The 18065-nt window shown below is 38.7% G+C and overlaps 1 long non-coding RNA gene across 1 annotated transcript; it reads right to left on the bottom strand.

Annotated features, from left to right (window-relative positions):
* Positions 1 to 11654: 11654 nt before the first annotated feature.
* Positions 11655 to 16230, bottom strand: LOC136420431 (uncharacterized). The gene is made up of 2 exons (XR_010753209.1): positions 14345 to 16230; positions 11655 to 13142 (listed from the first exon to the last, which is right to left on the bottom strand). It is a non-coding gene; the product is annotated as an uncharacterized lncRNA (long non-coding RNA).
* Positions 16231 to 18065: the final 1835 nt, after the last annotated feature.

Raw genomic sequence — 18065 nt, 5'->3', positions numbered from 1 at the left:
ATTTATTTTTGGCAGTTCTTTAATGATCGGTTTATATCAAACCTTCGGAATCATTTTACAAGACTTTCTTGGTCTAGAACAGGGCATGGCCGATTATCTAATGTTGTTTTTACCCTTCTTTTGTACTAAAGATGTTACCAGCAGGGGCACATTTATCACGCTTTCTCCTATCAATCAACTTGACATCAACACCGCTTAGAACCTCAATGAGAAGCAAATTTAAGGAATTCGCATTTGCATCAGATCTTAAAGACAATAGTAAACAAAAATTAATAAAAACAGTTTTATTGATAAAAGTTTAAGAGTTTTACTTCCTAACAGTCGAAGTACCAGTTGTTTGTTGTTTGTTTGTTTTATTCAGATCTCCATTAGTGTACAATCTTAACAATTTATACACTAATCATCCTGTAGTCCGCCTAATTGAATACAACTTTATCAATACAGGAACAATACCATTAAATTAAATACAGGAAGAACGAAAACAATTCTTAGATAGTAAATCATACAAATCAAATATGATGAACTTAAAAATGAGCGGAGAGGTCACTTGAACTTCCGCACACAATAGTTAGTTCACAGCATGTCGGCAGAACGTACTACGGTTATGATGTTCAAACCTGTTATAGCTTTCGAATCCCTTTTATTCTGTTTGGTCAACGTTGCATCGGAGTTACAGCCGTTGCATGAGATATGTCTTTGGACACAACTATATGAACCTATATACGAGATATTAACCATAAATGGGCAAACGCCACCTTAAACACTTGCGTCCTGACGACGTGCTCTAGCTGACCCATATTTTACAAGGTGACCATAGAAGTCACCCATTACGTGTTTACGTCTTAGTCCAGACCTACATGGTGCTTTCAAACTTGTTCACCTCCGCCGTTGGGGATGAAGAGGCAACAGAAGCTTGGGCGGATATCTGAGTCAACTAGGGAGATTAATGTACCCAGTAATCCTGCCTCTGTGATCAAAGAACTAAGAAAACTAAAACATCGGTCCGTCGGTCACAGCTTTCCGCATTCACACCTTATAGTACAGGAGCCAAGTCCTGAAAAGAATGATTCCGTGGCATCCATCTGAAAGAAAAGCTTTCTGGTAGAGAGTTATTTGCTCTATCCCCGAACATGGTTTTTTATGCTCTTGTTGTGGTATATTCTTTTTTGCTACCGATGCATAAAGGTAGAACACTTATTTTGCACGTGTTAAGTAAAATATTTGGATTTCCAAAGGGGAAGGGCAAAGGATTTCAATAACCAATATAATGTTTTTCAATCACAATTGGTGGCCAGTTACAACCTTTCATGGGAATAACTAAAATGTGCATTTCTTTTCAAAAGTCTGCCTCTGTCAAAAGTTGGGCCTTAAAATGTTTAAGTAATTTTGCGACAAAAAAAAACTTAAAAACTTAAAAACAAGTATTTATTAGTTGAGTTACTAAAATGGTTAATCAGTACTAGATCATGGATCTTAAAATGTATGATTTCCTTTTTTAAAAGTTGTGTTTTAGACAAGCTATGGTTTGGATCTGCGTGTGGTAGATTGGTTACGGGACTGAGAAGAAGTTCTCTGGTAAATAAGAAGGTGCGGAGGCTATCTTGTCGGAAACTTATTGCAAAGGCAACCCTGGGTGCGTGGGATTAATGGTTAACAAACTCATCCTAGTTCATCACAGCTTCTTTCATTAATTAAGGGTTAATGACCCGCCCCGAGGTGTATATGGTGTCATAATGCCTGGCCACGTGCTATAGCCACCAAATAAAAGTCTTATGAGGTGGCTATACACTGCACGAAATGGCCTCGTTTCCCGGCGTATACGTACCGGTATTTTTCTGTATTTTTGTCGGATACTGACGGATACTGACGGATACATGCGGATTCGTGTAAGATATCCGACAATTTCCGCACCGGTATATGGAATATTTCCGGAAGAATCCGAAAGTAAGGTATTTTCGACGAATACGGAGCCGTACACTGCACGGAAATGCCACCGATCCTGACGGATACGAACAGGAAATTTTCTGTATTTTTGGCGGATACTGACGGAAACAGGCGGATCCTACCTGACGGATCCGACTAAATGCGCACTGGGATATGGAATATTTCCGGAAGAATCCGAAAGTAAGGTATTTTCGACGAATACGGAGCCGTACACTGTACGGAAATGCCACAGATCCTGACGGATGCGTACAGGGATTTTTCTGTATTTTTGGCGGATACTGACGGATACTGACGAATCCAACCTAACGGATCCGAAAATTTCCGCACCGGGATCGGGAATATTTCCGGAGGAATCCGAAAATGAGGTATTTTCGACGGATACGGAGCCGTACACTGTACGGAGATGCCAGAGATCCTGACGGATACGTACAGGAAGTTTTCTGTATCTTTTTAAAGATACTGCGGATACTGACGGATACAAGCGGACTGTGATCTGGAACCTCAGATCCGGAGGAATACAAAAATAGGAATTTTCGACGGATATGGGGCCGTACATTGCACGAAATCGCCCAAGATCCTGACAGATACGTACAGTATGTATTTGCCACGGATACAGACTGATCCAACAAACAGACTTTCTACAATCTTTGACATATTGTGAATATGTCAAATACAATACGGAAGTTCTATGTGGCTAAATAATCCATTTCGTTTAAGACAGGCCGAGGGACATCCACATACTCAAAGCACCTCTGCATATGCAGGTTAATGTCGGTAAATTGGGGTTGTGTAAGCACAATTGTTATAAAATGTATTACAATTAACAACCATCACATCATGGTGGTAATATTTACTGCCGTATAGTGCACTTGGACCAAAAATTTCTACATGTTCTACATATTCTACTAAAGTAATGAAAGCCTTATTTGTGGCCATTTCTTCGTCTAAAAGATATCAGATACAAATAATTTCAAATACAGAGGTTGAAAATAGAAACTGCAAAGTAACATTATACTGTCTGAAAAACTCCCATGATGACAGCTTGGCTCAGCTTGGAGTTCATCTTGTGATGAACCAGTTCCTATAATGATAAAACCAAATGATGAATAAATATCAATTCACATACTTAGTATTTAAGTAACATGTCACATGATTTTGACATAACTGTGATCAAGGAGGTTATATAGACTATATAACCCCCTTGCTGTGATGGGCTTCGTTTCATCACAGCAGCTAACAAAAAACAAGGGACAATGGGTATCCATCATGCCTGTCTCAGCTAACATTGAAGTGTACCGATGATGGACTTAAGCCTTACCGAAGGAGCCTGAGGTACTCTGAGCATCTGACAGCTGATTGCTTTGTTCCAAGCCAAGCTAAGGTCCTCACATCATGTGCTGCATTTGTGAAGGAAGTATCTGCCGATGCTGTATAGGATGTATATATAAAGGGAATCAATGACAAATATTAAACATATCACATAATCACATTTGTAAAAAATGATTCTGGCATCGTTTAATTGAATACGTAAAACTTACATTCATAACTTGAATATGATATTGATCAAACATGTACAGCTACAACTTAATGCAATAATCACTGAAACACACTACTACCTCCACATAAGTTCCAGCTCACTATCCACAAACTGTGGGACCTTTGTGGGACGAATACTTATGACATTCTCTTCCGTTACAGGATATCTTTAATCATCTTTCCCTCAACCGCTTGCTATGTTGTATCTGAAACGTTAACCAGACACAAATGTCTGTTGACCATTGGCAAGAACGAACGAATTGAAAGCTATAAATTTCCTACTAGTAGATCCTAACGGTGTAGAAGTGCAGGTCGACTGGACAATTCTTAATGTCATGCAAATGCGATGATATGTCAAGCCACAATAGGAGGATAACTGACGTTCAAACTAGTTAGAAACAGGAATTTTCCAATTTGTACTTACCAAAGGGTAGTCCCTCTAAATGATGAATCGACTCCCTACCAACTTTACAAGGGGGAGGGGGGCGACGAATATTGCATGCACGAAGAAGACTACTTCGCAATGCCGCGCGTTTGAGTTTACACCGAATCCCCTTCTACTCTCAAGTCACTAAAAACCACTGGTCGACCATGGTAGACGATGCCATGTTAAGCACAGAGAGTGATGAAACGCCGTTCTTGTCTCCGTGCTGTTCACCGACAAAACCGTTTCTCGCGCCTGACGTCATGACACGCAGTGTCTTGTGGGAGATTGGACACGAATCCGTATTCCGGAAACGTCAGGATTTGTCGGAATTGTTGGATCTGAGGTGCATCGGATCCAATCGGAAACGTTCCGTATCTGCTATGATGCACGATTGCGGATCCGCTGGATTTTTCAGGATCTGAGATCATGCCGTGCAGTGTGTATTAGTTGGTTAGGATCCGAAGCAACTACCGACAAACAAACAATCCGATTATCTCTGCCATATTGACAAATATCTGAAAACGAAGGATCCGCGCAAATATCCTCAGGTATCCGAGGCGCATCACGGATCCAGACGTATACGGCGTCGGAATTGCCGGATCTGAGCTGTACCTGGTATTTGTCTGAATTTGCTCGGAAACGTTCCGTATCTTTTCCCTGAAACGTATGAAGGATCCAGACGTATACGGCGCCGGAATTGTCGGATCTGAGGTGTATCGGATTCAATCGGAAACGTTCCGTGTCTGCTATAATGCATAATTCCGGATCTGCTGGATTCGTCAGGAAATGAGATCATGCCGTGCCGTGTGTATTTATTCGTCAGGATCCGAAACAACTACCGACATACAAACAATCCGAACATTCCAAATATAAAAAAAACGAGGGATCCGCACAAATATTTTCGCGTATCCGAGGCGCATCACGGATCCAGAGGAATACGGCGTCGGAATTGGTCGGATCTGCGGGCACCTCAGTATCCGAGCAGTGAACTGGGATTTTTCCGGATTCGCTCGGAAACGCCATGAGGCCCGATTCCGGATACGTCGGATCCGTCAGGATACGTGGCCATTTCGTGCAGTGATAGCACATGGCCAGGCATTATGACACTATATATACCGAGGAAGAGGCGGGTTATTAACGTTATTATCATATAGCCTATCCAAACTGACCCATATTAAGAGTAAAAGAAACCTGTATGACACATTGATCTCTTACTACTATACATGTAAATACATCAGTTCAATCTGAGAAATGCATGGAAAGTTTACATTAGTCATATCTGTGCAGAGGATTACAGATTTCATTTTGAAACTAAAACTTCCACAGAGAATATTTCATATCATTTCAATCTTTCCGTACAAATCGTGTTTTCAAATCTACTCTACTCTGTAGGACACCAAGAAGGGAGGATTAATGATGATAATCATTCCTCCCTTCTTGGTATCCTTCTGATTGGTCAGTATCATTTAACACCACTTAGTCACCTACTATATCTCCTTCCGATTGGTCAAAATCATTTAACACCACTCTTGATTCATTTAACACCACTTGTGGCACTTTTATGGCATTATGGCGTCATAACCTAAGGAAATGGAGGCTTCTGATTGGCGCCATCTAGCTAGGTGATAATGTTCCATAATGTATTTAATATTTCAACAACATGTGATATATCAACCAATTATCACAAACTCACATATTTCTAACGAAGGTATGCGGTTTCTGGTTTGAATTTTTGTTTTGAAACTTTTTTCTCGATTGTGATGGGCAAGTTAGGTAGTAGTAAAAGTAGTTAGTAGTAGTGGAATTGTTGATATATAGTCTCAATGTACTTCTATTCAAATATGCAATGCCATTTTAGAAATGTATAGAAAGTCCATTACGTATACAGGCCAAATAAATTCTGTACTTTTATCATATAACCAAAGCAATCTTCCAGCAACGTACCCCGCTTATCATTAATCTTCAATTTGCACCGCCTAGTGGCTGCGACCGAGGTGCGACTGGTGAGCGACCAAAGACTTGACGGATCACATTATGTCTTGTACAACTACACATGCCAAACAACTGGAGACAAAGAATAAAAAAGATCATCAGCCCAAGACAAGCATTGGAGGACAACTTAAGATGGCAATTCCTCTGTTATTATCCACGTTGAATTTGCGCATAATTAACAGATCTGTGAAATAATACAGTTGAATGGAACATTAGAATATAATAATAATGATAAAATAATGATAATAATTACTTTATTGCACAACAGTTGTACAAGGTACAAATTATGGCATCCATTGGTATCTGGATAAAGTTCTATAAGGCTAATCAAGCTATCTTATACAATATGGTGCAGTAGTATGGGATGACAGTGGGATTTTACAATCATTGGAGGAGTTCCTAACGTCTAGACGTTCTTTAATATATTCCCTATGTATACCATACAGGGGTTGTCACAAGTTATTATGTACTTAGATTTGCTATTCAAATCCATTGAGATAAATCCTGGTAAATACGATGATAGCATTGAGTATAGTGAATTACGTAAATGCAAATATTTGGGACATACAATCAAAAAGGGATAGTCGTCTTCAATTAGCTCTGGACAAGATGGACAAACCCTCTGGTCGATAGGAAGTTCTTAAGATCTCCCCGTTTCTATATTTAGTTTATGACAGCCATATGTATCCCTTTGAACAGGCCCTGGGAACAGCGGAGGGCAATCGCTGAACCCTTGGTTTCATCGATTAGATATTTTGATTAAAGGTTTCTACCCTTTAATAATTTGAATTTTACTGCATGCCCATTATTTTCTCATTAATGAATTAAGAAAGAACTGCAGTTGATAGCTGGGCATGAAATAATTTAATTTTTTGACAATATGGATGGCGTCATTAAATGTCATTGCCCCGAATATTATATATTTAAAAAGAAAATACAGCACATACGACAGCAACGAAACATTATTTTTTTATATGCATAAAAATCAAAGCTACAAACGTACGTTTTCACATATTGATCTGCTAAGTATCTGCCGTTATCAGAGGAAAAGAACAGAACATTAAAATAAAACATAAATTTTAAAATTCATAACCTAGTACAGGGCCAGATTGCTGTTTTAAAATTCATAATCTAGTACAGGGCCAGATTGCTGTTTTAAAATTCATAATCTAGTACAGGGCCAGATTGCTGTTTTAAAATTCATAATCTAGTACAGGGCCAGATTGCTGTTTTAACCATATTCATACGGGGGTGATAAATGACCGTTAAACGATTGTCAATGAATAATGATGTCGTAAGAGAGAAAGTAACTTAACTTTCTCTTTCTCTCTCTCTCTCTCTCTCTCTCTCTCTCTCTCTCTCTCTCTCTCTCTCTCTCTCTCTCTCCAATTTTACGTCTTTTGTTCCCCATCATATGGGGGTTGGAACTGCTAATAATTATAAACACTTTTTTTTAACCAAAATTACTTTAGCATCTTTTAACTCCCAGCTTTTTTTACAAAGGCAGAATTTTTTCTAACTTGTGCATAATATGTGTTCTATCATTATGCGTCGGTAGTAGGAATGTGATACCATAATTAGAGCATAAAATCATGTTGGGGGATAGAGCAGAGAACCCTCTGCCACAAAATTAGGTCTTTCAGAAGGATGCAGCTTAATCATTCTTCTCTGGATCTGGCTACTGTACTGTAAGGTGTGAATGCGGATAGCTGTTACGGACGGACCGATCGTTCTTAGTATTCTTGGTTATTGATCACAGAGACAGGTGCGTCTAACTGACAAATGGCTGGATCACTGGGTACATTAATCTCCCTCGATGACTCAGATATCCGTCCGAGCTTCCGTTGCTTTTTCATCCTCAACAGCCGTGGTGAACAAGTTTTCAATTGAAAGCACCATATAGGTACGACGTAATTAATGGATGACTTTAGGGTCACCTTGTGAAAGATGGGTCAAGATAGTCACTGTTACTATGTACTGAAGCCACTCAAGTCTGTGACGTGTGAACACATCAATCAAGGCATAAAGCATACGGGTAGCTAGTTTCTTTAATTTGAAAAACGCCCTGCTTATTTCCACGGAAGACGGCCGTTGAGTAGCCACTGAGCGACCAAAATATTGGATTTTTATTAACAATAACTATTTACAAGCTACACTTGTTTGTCAAGTAGATTCAAATGACAATTGAAAGGACAATACACATTTCTTTTTAAAATGAAAAAGGCATCAAACGATGAAAGAATTGTGGTCTTTAACATGCTACCAGAAAGGACTGAGCGATTGGCTTAAAGTTTAGGAAAATTGTGTCGAGCGTCTACACATTATATCACAGGAGCACGGGTTTGATAATATATGGGATTTTGAGGACGGTGAGACAGCAATCCAATTACACATGCAAAAGGTAATTAAGGGGCGATGGCAGCGATTTGTCGTATTGTCTCCCATAAACAGCGTCGTTTAAGAATTGAAAAAAAGGTATAGAGCTAAAGCGGAACCAATAATAGAGCAAACTAAACAAATGTGGAGCTTAGTCTCTCTCTAACCTCCTTGGTCTCTTATGACACTAAAATGAGGTCAAATTATGAACTTGAAATCGATGGGCATTCCGCGGCCTAACTCATGAGAAGTGACCAATACGTTAACAACTTGCAATCAATCACTATTCGCGCGGAACTCACCATCATTATGCTACCTCGCCAAAGCTGATTACGTGTACAATGCCAAAGTATAAGTAAAGAAATATAGACAATATACAACTGCTAAACTATAAGATACTAGTATTTTATGAGCCCTTAAACAGCGAAGGGTACTTGGGGGTTATCAGAATATTAATGCTGTATAACCTAACTGCTGCCAAGCCCAGATTCAAGGTCAAGTCGTCAATACACTTACGTTTTCGGGTTTAGATAAATATTATCAGCAGAACCAGAACACTTTCTTCTCTGTGCATGAAGGGCAACAAAGATACGTCTAAAAGATACGATCGATAAACAAACTAATGATGTTTGTTGTTTTAATGCGGTGTAACTTTTAACTTGAAATATTTTACACATGTATTCTTTTGATTAGATTCTGCTTTCTTTATTCTCAACAGATATTTGCTACGCACGCAATACCGACATCTTTAAATAGCGTTGTATAAACCACTTTGTAAGTACTTTTTTGGAACTTCCAGCTCGTCTTTATCCATTTAAATCGTTACATATACAATGGACATAAAGTAGTTTACATCTATTACTCATCAGTTGTCTACAAGAGAAACCATGTATATAACCGATCGATTCAAATCAAACATTTATATCGAAACATCACATTTCTTTTGACAGTACGCTGCCTATTCAAGTTCCGGATAATTGTCCGTATCACAGAGGGTTCTAAGTTGTATCACACGAGCTTCCATAGAATATTTAAAATGCCTTTCGAGTGCGCCTGTTGCGCAGCTGTCGAAAATTTGAACGCCGGATTCGGAGGTTGGAATCAATGTTGTTACGATTTCTTTGTTCGATGCCACAAAACTCTTTCAACTTCAGGCGCATTTTGCATTGAAATGTGTGTTTTATCGGGTTGGTATGACATAAATAAAATACAACACGGTACATTCCGCATCTCCCTCGGTCCCAGCCCTCCCGCGATACGACCCGCGGTCGGGCCGGTACCTCGGGCGATACGGAATACGTGTTGTACACTATATTTGTAGCACTACCCCAATGAGGTCAAACAATGATGTTTTTTCTTGAACGTCCCTTGAGCTTGGAACGAGAAACCTTGCCATTTTCTGAAACCCACCCCCTTATCAGACCGATACGTCTAAATACAAAAAGGCAGTGGGATTCAGATAACACATCAGATTACACGTTGTTGATAATAATGGCACAGCTATTACAGACTACAATTCAATTACAAGTTTGGTATGAGTGCTGAACTGTGTCTTCCTGTTAGTTGGTGACGAGGAGCAATCGTAATACAGCAATTTCCACATGTACAAACGTCTTATCACGGCATCCGTAATGTTTTTGTTATAGAGCCGAGAGACGTTTGTGTCATATTTCCACATGTTCGGTATATTGGCCATTGCCGAGGTAAAAGAAAAATTCTTGTTTTTTTTTATTTATTTCAAAATCAGGTAAAAATCCATTACATTTACTTGCTGTGGCCTTATGAAGAAGTACAACAATAAGGTTAAACCTCATCGCGTACGTACGCTGCGTACACTACGACCAGGGCATTCTGGACCCTTGAGTCACCTACTGTAACAGCTGTCGCGATGACAGCAGCATTAGAGATAAATCTGTTCTACCGGGACAAGACCAAGCCCTGGCTGTGGCACAAGATCCCTTGATTTATTGACATATTCTACGTGTTTTCTTACCAAAACTGAAGAGCAAATGATTACCTAATGCTCCATTTACACAAAAAACACGGATTATGTTCGTGATTTGAATAACAACCCTGGTAAAAGTTGTGATGACCATGTGCTTTATCTAACCAATGGAAAGAAAAAGATGTCGTGTATCAAACGTAGTAGAGTTTATTAGTTCTTTATCTGATTTGCCTTTGTCTAGTCTAGAAAATTCGTAAGTCGCCACATTTTCGTTCCTGACATGCAGCTTTTGAGAGAGAGAGAGAGAGAGAGAGAGACGCACGCTAGATGGGATGTTTTAACCGGGACGACTCAACATGGTATCATATTAGGTAAGCGTGCGTAGTCCAGTGGTTAGCGATCTTGTCTATGGAACTAGAAAACCAGGGTTCGATCCCGGCTCCGTCATTCACCCGACATGCACGCTACCGGAAAGGGTCGTAGTCCTTAGGACGGGACGCTAAGCCGTGGTCCACCGTTCATTGTGCTTGTCGGAAAGAGCTAGGGGAATTTCCCCGGTACAATGAACCTGTAAATACTGTATATAGGGTCTGTCTTCCTGTCACGACCGGTGGAAGATTAGCTCATCTGTTCATTGAGTTCATTTGAGCTAAACTAGTTCGGGATCACTTTCCTTTTTTCCTTTTTTATTAGCGCAAATCATTGCATAATAGCAGAAGGGTCTGTGGGCGGTGAAGCTACAGCAATTATCGCCCTACTTTCTCATATTTAGGAACTTTGCTCATTTAAATGTCATTATAATATTATATTGCCGGGGCATAGTCTGGGAATGTGGTGGGTTGGAAATTGCACCATCATCCCGGTACACAAAGGCTAATGCGATGCAAACAAGATGCAAGCGGATAGACGATTGGCGGGTCAACGATTACAAATGATTGCATTTTTAAGCAGAGAGAGAATGCTCGGTGTTGGTTCAACGCTGCTTCCCCGCGCTAGATATCGTCGTAACTGTAGAACGTAACGTATCAAAAGTTCCAAGCTCGGCACCAAATCAGCGAAACGTTATATTGAGGACAACTGTTTGGCGGAGATAGACTTCGTTTAGCAGTCCGTTATTACTGCGAGATGCTCCGATACAGCAAGTGGGTTCTACTAGGGATCCTGACGTGTTGGTCTGTCTGGGCAGGTGAGATTGTGTGTGTGTGTATGTGTGTGATGGCATAAGTGGGTTGTATGGAAAATAATTCATGTGGTGTCATATATGTGGAACAGCCTAATAAAAAGGGGAGGAATAGCCGACAAGTATCATTTCATGGTGGCCGCTTCGGCTACATAAAAAGTTGACCGTCGATGTTATACACCATTTGTACATCCGGTTATTGCGTTTGAATTCTTTTTAGGTTGACTTGATAAGCCTAAAAATATGATAAATGATAGAATGAAGACCTTTATTGTACATTTGTGCCACGAGGGGCTAGATACAGGTCGTCTAACATAAACCTTACTAACATGTAAGTGACATACATACCCAGTAAAATATATATATATATACTACAGGGTAGACGAAAGTGATAAGCTAAGCTAATCCAGTGGAGTCAACATCTTCTCGCTTCTTTGTACATGCGTAGATGTATGAACAGATCATGTTTCTTACAGCGTGGTATAGAAGCAAAAAAAAAATGAATTCATCCTTTGCGTTCAGATATTCAAAGTATAAGAATTTTTCCTTAATACATTTGAAAAGAACATCAATATGTGGGTAGGTTTGAACTAGTGCTATGGGCGGTGAAGGTAGGGGATAACTGTGCACACAGTACAGTGATAATTATTCTGTGTGCTAGGGCAGAGCGCCTTGTTACGCAATGGCGTCTGAGACTGTTGTCGTTGTAATATAACTGTCCACATTGCGATGTACACAAGTAAGTATTTCTGAAACGCTTCGTGATGAATAACAACATGCCTCGGGGACCTCGGTACAATAGACCAATAATAACTGCTTAATAAATTCAACTTCCTGACACATCCAAGATCCTAAGCATTAACCAAGTTGACACACATCAATGTAAAATGGTCTACCGACATTATAGTAAGTTTATTGCAAATTCATGCCCGTAGGCTAATGTTGACAACAATGTCGAGGTACAAACACAAAGTAAAATACTAGTATAAGGCATCAATGTGATACAAGATCATACTATATTGCTAGTCTACAATGAGTTTCTATATGTACGGTACTAATGTGGGGTTTGATTTCTTCTTTGAAAGCAGTGGAAAATAAAAAGCTCAACGCTTTCGATTATGAGTGGGTTGGATGATTTCAAAAGGAATATGAGTATTATAGGAAAGCTTTCAGAGATTTAAGATACTTTCGTGAATAATCTGTTTCTTTCGGCTTCAAATTGGGACATTCACAGATAAAATGTATTTCATTATAACTGAATGGTGCCTCTAAGATCAAAAATAACATGTAGGTGAGAGTGGTTTTAATTCCAGTGGCGTGAAATGACATGTTAGTAAAATACTCGAAAAAATTAAGTTATCAATGCTTCCATCTCTCCATTCATGTATCAATGAAAATGGAATTGAACGATATGTAATTAGCTCATACCAATTGAATGAAAACAAATACATAGCACAATTGCGAAGCTGGCGTGTTACGCCGAAGGGCGGTTATACCGGCTATACAGATACAGATACAAATTCAATCTCAAGTGAAAGCCAAAGATATGGTGTAAGCGTTTTATCATAATGACAAAGTATCCAGACAAGATGTAGTTTTTAAGCTATTTCAGAAGTTGAAGACTATAAACGGGGAGCTTATGTTTTAGGACAGACACACCACTATTATCATGAAGAGTAGGGGTCCATCCCAGTATGACTGGATCGAATAGATCTGGTGTGTTACAGCATGTGGCGGTTTACCTGGTATGCAATACAAACAAACAACAAGTACGATTTTAGTCCACAACATATAGCAGATAGTTCAGACGTCAATGTCAGACTGGGTTGGTGGCGTTATGTAGGAACATTTGACCGCAATCTTAGCTTTCCAGGCAACAACTAAATGTGCACTTTGTTACTATTACGGAGGTTTGCAGTTGTCCGATTCGCTTTCGTGTTATTCTCTAAAAATCTGTTTCTGGTCCTTTCATTTACTTTTAACCACCCCATTTTAAAATCAGGTGCATAGATATAGAAATAATGACGAGGGAAATGTGATATAATGTTGAGCTGAGTTGAGTTGTGAAACATTTGAGGTCCTAACGCATTATATCTTATCACATAAGTTGACAGACAATGACTTAAAATAATCATAACATCCATGTCACATTTCTGAAGCGTAATACTGAAACTACCTGAGCTTTATGCTTTGTTTTGTATTATTATCACATTTTTCTTAAATGGTATAGGAGAGCCAAATTTGAAATATGAAAACATGTTATCTAAATGTGACGCTGGCTGTACGTTGACCGATAATGTGAAATTATGTGACTGCCCGTGCATTTTTTTCACCAACTATACCTATGTGATTTCTATGTAAAGCATGTTTTCAATGAAAATGTGAAATAATGTTAAATTGAATCAAATCTTATAAACTTATAAACTAAACTTCATTTTAGAGTTATGTGAAATGCGTTCGGCTACAAAATGTAAACAAATTGTGAAGACAGCAACATGCCGATGAATATAAAGTTTGTGTGATGTTCACGAAAATACAAAATATGAAAAAATTGACATCACCTCAGAAATTTTGACATATAAAATTGATGTGATTTGTACTTACACAAGACCTAAAGTCATGTGATTTGACAAAATATTCCTATGTAAATTGTGTATATGTTGAATATTTTCCCGATGTTTACAGATCAAACCTATATTGGATTACGCACCGGAAGGCGCCCCATGGTTACAATGACTTGTACAACTTTGTATTCGTACTTTCAATTTCTTGAGGTATGGTAACACAGCATCATTAAACGACGGCAATTGTTCGCGACTTAGGGGTGACTACTCCAGGGCAAATAAATTGCTTTTTTCTCTACGTCTTTTCTCTCCAATGAATGAGCTAAACGGTCAAAAATGCAGGTAATTATTGATTTCGGTTATGAAAGACTGCCACCCACCGCAGCAAGTTCACTTAAGAATACGCCCCTAGAATACACCGAAACAGCACGCATACGTGGCCTATGGCACTCCCGTGACCTAAGTTGGGATAAACATGTTGACATCATTACACAAAAGGCAAACTCACGACTTTTTTTGGCATAAAGAATTAAAGCGGTTTGGACTACCAATCTAAGACCTCCGTGAATTTTACCAAGGCTGCATACGGCCCACTTTAGAGTATGCTGTACCAGTCTGGAGTCCGAGTATCAGGGCTCAACATTCCATGAAGATCGAGCGAATAGAAAAACGTGCACGTGCCCTAACGATTATTCTCGGCCCCAAAATACACGTGTTATAACAAAGCCATATAGCCTAGGCGATTGGTGCAAATATTGTTCAAATTATGGTGAAAGCATGAAACTTGGCATAAATGTTTTAGCAAATTCTTGCCTCCCCACCTTAGAGAACAGGAGGAAAAACCTTAGCCATCGGTTCGCAAAATCTCTACTTAGTAATCCTACTTTCAGGAGTTGATTACCCCCAACCGTTGGGAAATTCACGCTAGAAATCTAAAAGGTGCCCACCAACTTGTAATCCATTGGCAAAAATAAACCGCCATAAAAACAGCCCCGTTCCATACTTAACTCATCAATATTTCTTATACAAGGATTATCCAGGCGTAATAAAAATATGAATTTGTCTGTTGCATTAAGATGTTTCAAATATGGGAATTTTTCTTTGATAAAGTTAAAAAGTACACTTCTTTCGCTATCGTATAATTTACAATCTAGGACGTAATGTTGCTCATCTTCTACTCGGTTTAAATTACAATGTTGACAAAGTCTATGTTGTAGAGGCGTGCGGTTGTGACTTCCTGTTTCGACATGTAATCTATGACGACTAACCCGGAGTTTAGTAGCAGCAACTCTGTGTTTGATGTTGCTAATGGATAAATACTCTTCTTCTTTATACAGTGACTTAATTGATACCGGTGTTGCAATGTCTGGACATGCCGTAATCCAAAACAGACAAAATTGATTGTTTCTGGCCTAGAAACGTTCTCTAATAAAAGGAGAAAACAAGGACAAGATGCGGTTTGTATTGAACAATTAAAGGGGGCTGAACTTAAAATTGAAAAGTCTTCTATATTTTTTTAAATATACCCCAAATTCAAGTCCTCTCTTGTTTTAGATACGTCCGCCATAGTTCAAGGCTCTTCCGTCATTTGCAACTTATGCCGTTCTAGTTCTGACGCACCAATTTTCACAATAGATACAAATTGACATCAGTTACATCATATCCCTACATATACAATTCTTTACTGCATGGATGTTAAAGATGATAACGACTGAGCTTGTCGATCATACAGCAAACACAGGTTTGACACTTATCACCCATTTCCGCTAATTAGGGTACGTTGATTACAATTGGGCATTTTGCGCAATGAGTGTAACAGTGGCGGCGTTTAAAGTATTATTCGTACTGAAGGGCTCACAAAGTTTCTATTAGCCATATTGTACAATACATAAGCGCAAATCCAGATATCCATTCTGGAAACATAATCTTTTACTTATTCTTAAGCTGTAAGCTAGTGGCAGCATGTTTTGCATCGACGACGTCGTACTGCTGTATATTCGAGGAAATTTAATCTCTACAACTGGATAAGATCTGAATATTACTTCAGGACGTTTCGAGTGACATCCATCACTGTTCTTCAATGTCACTTGAATTAACAGGCAGAACGAATCAATACTAGTGCATCTAACTTGTTTGAATATGTAAAAGTCACTAACTCCTAGCGATCGTATGCAAATGTCACTTAAACGTAAATCATGTTGGTATCGTTTCTATGGTTAGACAACACCATAGCAAACTTGTACCAGTATTGATTCGTTATTTTATTCTAGAGCATGACGCTGAAGAAGAGTGATGGATACTCAAAACGCCCGGAAGTTATCTCCTAATCTTATCCCTTTGTAGAGATTGAATTTAGTCAAATGTTGTAATACCTGTATGTCTAACCTTTATAAACTTACTGTTGTATTTTTCTTTCTTTTTCCCCGCAAGCCACAACGTCATTTGACCAAGGTGGCAAGGAACATTTCCGAGTTGTGACTGTACTGGTAGGTAAAATTATCTTACTCCTATATGTGTTTTTGAAAACAAACCTCTTTTTAATGATATCAACATCAGAAGCTTCAGTATCGGTATTGTAAAGCGTAGTTTCTATGTACATGTGAATATTTATGAAAGAACAGATGATGTTTAATTAGTTTATTACCTTGATCATCGCCCCGCAGGACTAGTAGTACTAGTCCGATCCACGCTCGTTCTCATTTAAATGTACCCATTATGTAATTTTGAATTCTGTTACCATTTGAAGTGAGACGTTCTTTGACATTAAGATATGCAACATATAAGGTGACAAACTGTCTTTGTTAAAAGCTATAAAAGTTTTAAGTCGTCATAAAAACGACAATTTGGCATCTTATATGTGGCAAATCTTAATGTCAGGAATGTCTTACTTCAAACGGTAACGGAAGTTTTAAAAATGTGTACATTTAAAGACCCTAGATATAAAGGCTGGATAATGTAAACTATAGGCTTCAGTATGCTACTGGCAACCGTGCAGCGCACATCAGTGGACTCCTGCCTGAGACAGTTTACCAAATACAACTTATTCTTCAACTTATGTTTGAAATAACAACAGATGTCAGAAATTAAAGTTTGGCTACACATCAAGGACACTTAGCCCAGAAATAAAGTAATGACAACAATGGCTTGTGATTTAGTTTGAGACAGTGACTGGCAGTTTTGTGTACCGTTCTACAGAGCCCTAGTCTATACTGGTTTCTTAGACTACAAGATAGACGGCAAAATTACAAGTCATATTTCTAGACACACAGTTACTAAAGTCAATGTGGGAAATACATTTTCAAGTTGGAAATGTAGATACAGTTAGCATGGTGTCAATCAACACGGGTGGTGCAATGAAATGCTGCACGAAAACGAGGCTCCACACAGGGGTTTCGCAATGGATGATGGGTACCCGGAAGTGGTGCGCGCGGTATATTTAAATCGGGGAGGCCTTTGGTAGCGGTAAACATGATCTTATGTCCGAATCAGGAGTCTTCTGCGTTACTATTAGGTGGATACTACTTTGGACGCTACTGACTAGCCCATTTTGCTAATAAAAATCATCTTGCAGAATGATATATTATAGGTTTGGGAGCTTTTATGCTACAGTATATAGAAATTAATCCATTAACCTTCTCTACTAACAAGGAGGTTAAAATTACAAAATAAGATAATAGATCTTACTTCAAAGGACTATTCCATAACAAAATCTAATTCAAAATGCAGAAAAAGAATAAGGTCAATGTCTCAAAGTAAGTCAGAAAAGAAGAAAACCACTGTCGTTTGTCTGTATGGTAAACCTTTGTTGAAATTAAGATCACATTCACTGCCAATTCCAATAAAATAATAAAGAAACTAATTAACATCTTGAATTTGCTATACAGTAAAGACAAGTTTCAGTTGCAAGGTAGCTTTTTGTTGTTGAACCTTAACATCTCTCTTGATAATCTTTCGCTTCATGTTAAACAGCACTACTGGCCAAATCTTCCTAATATGTTACTGGGTGCTTTTATTAGTGACATGCTTATTGGTGACATAGTAAACTATGTGTTAGTCTAATAACAATACATGTATTCAGCATGATTATTGTACATTTATCAA

Source organism: Branchiostoma lanceolatum, chromosome 1, assembly GCF_035083965.1.
Source record: "Branchiostoma lanceolatum isolate klBraLanc5 chromosome 1, klBraLanc5.hap2, whole genome shotgun sequence".
Taxonomy (NCBI): domain Eukaryota; kingdom Metazoa; phylum Chordata; class Leptocardii; order Amphioxiformes; family Branchiostomatidae; genus Branchiostoma; species Branchiostoma lanceolatum.
This window is presented reverse-complemented; position numbering and strand designations above follow the sequence as displayed.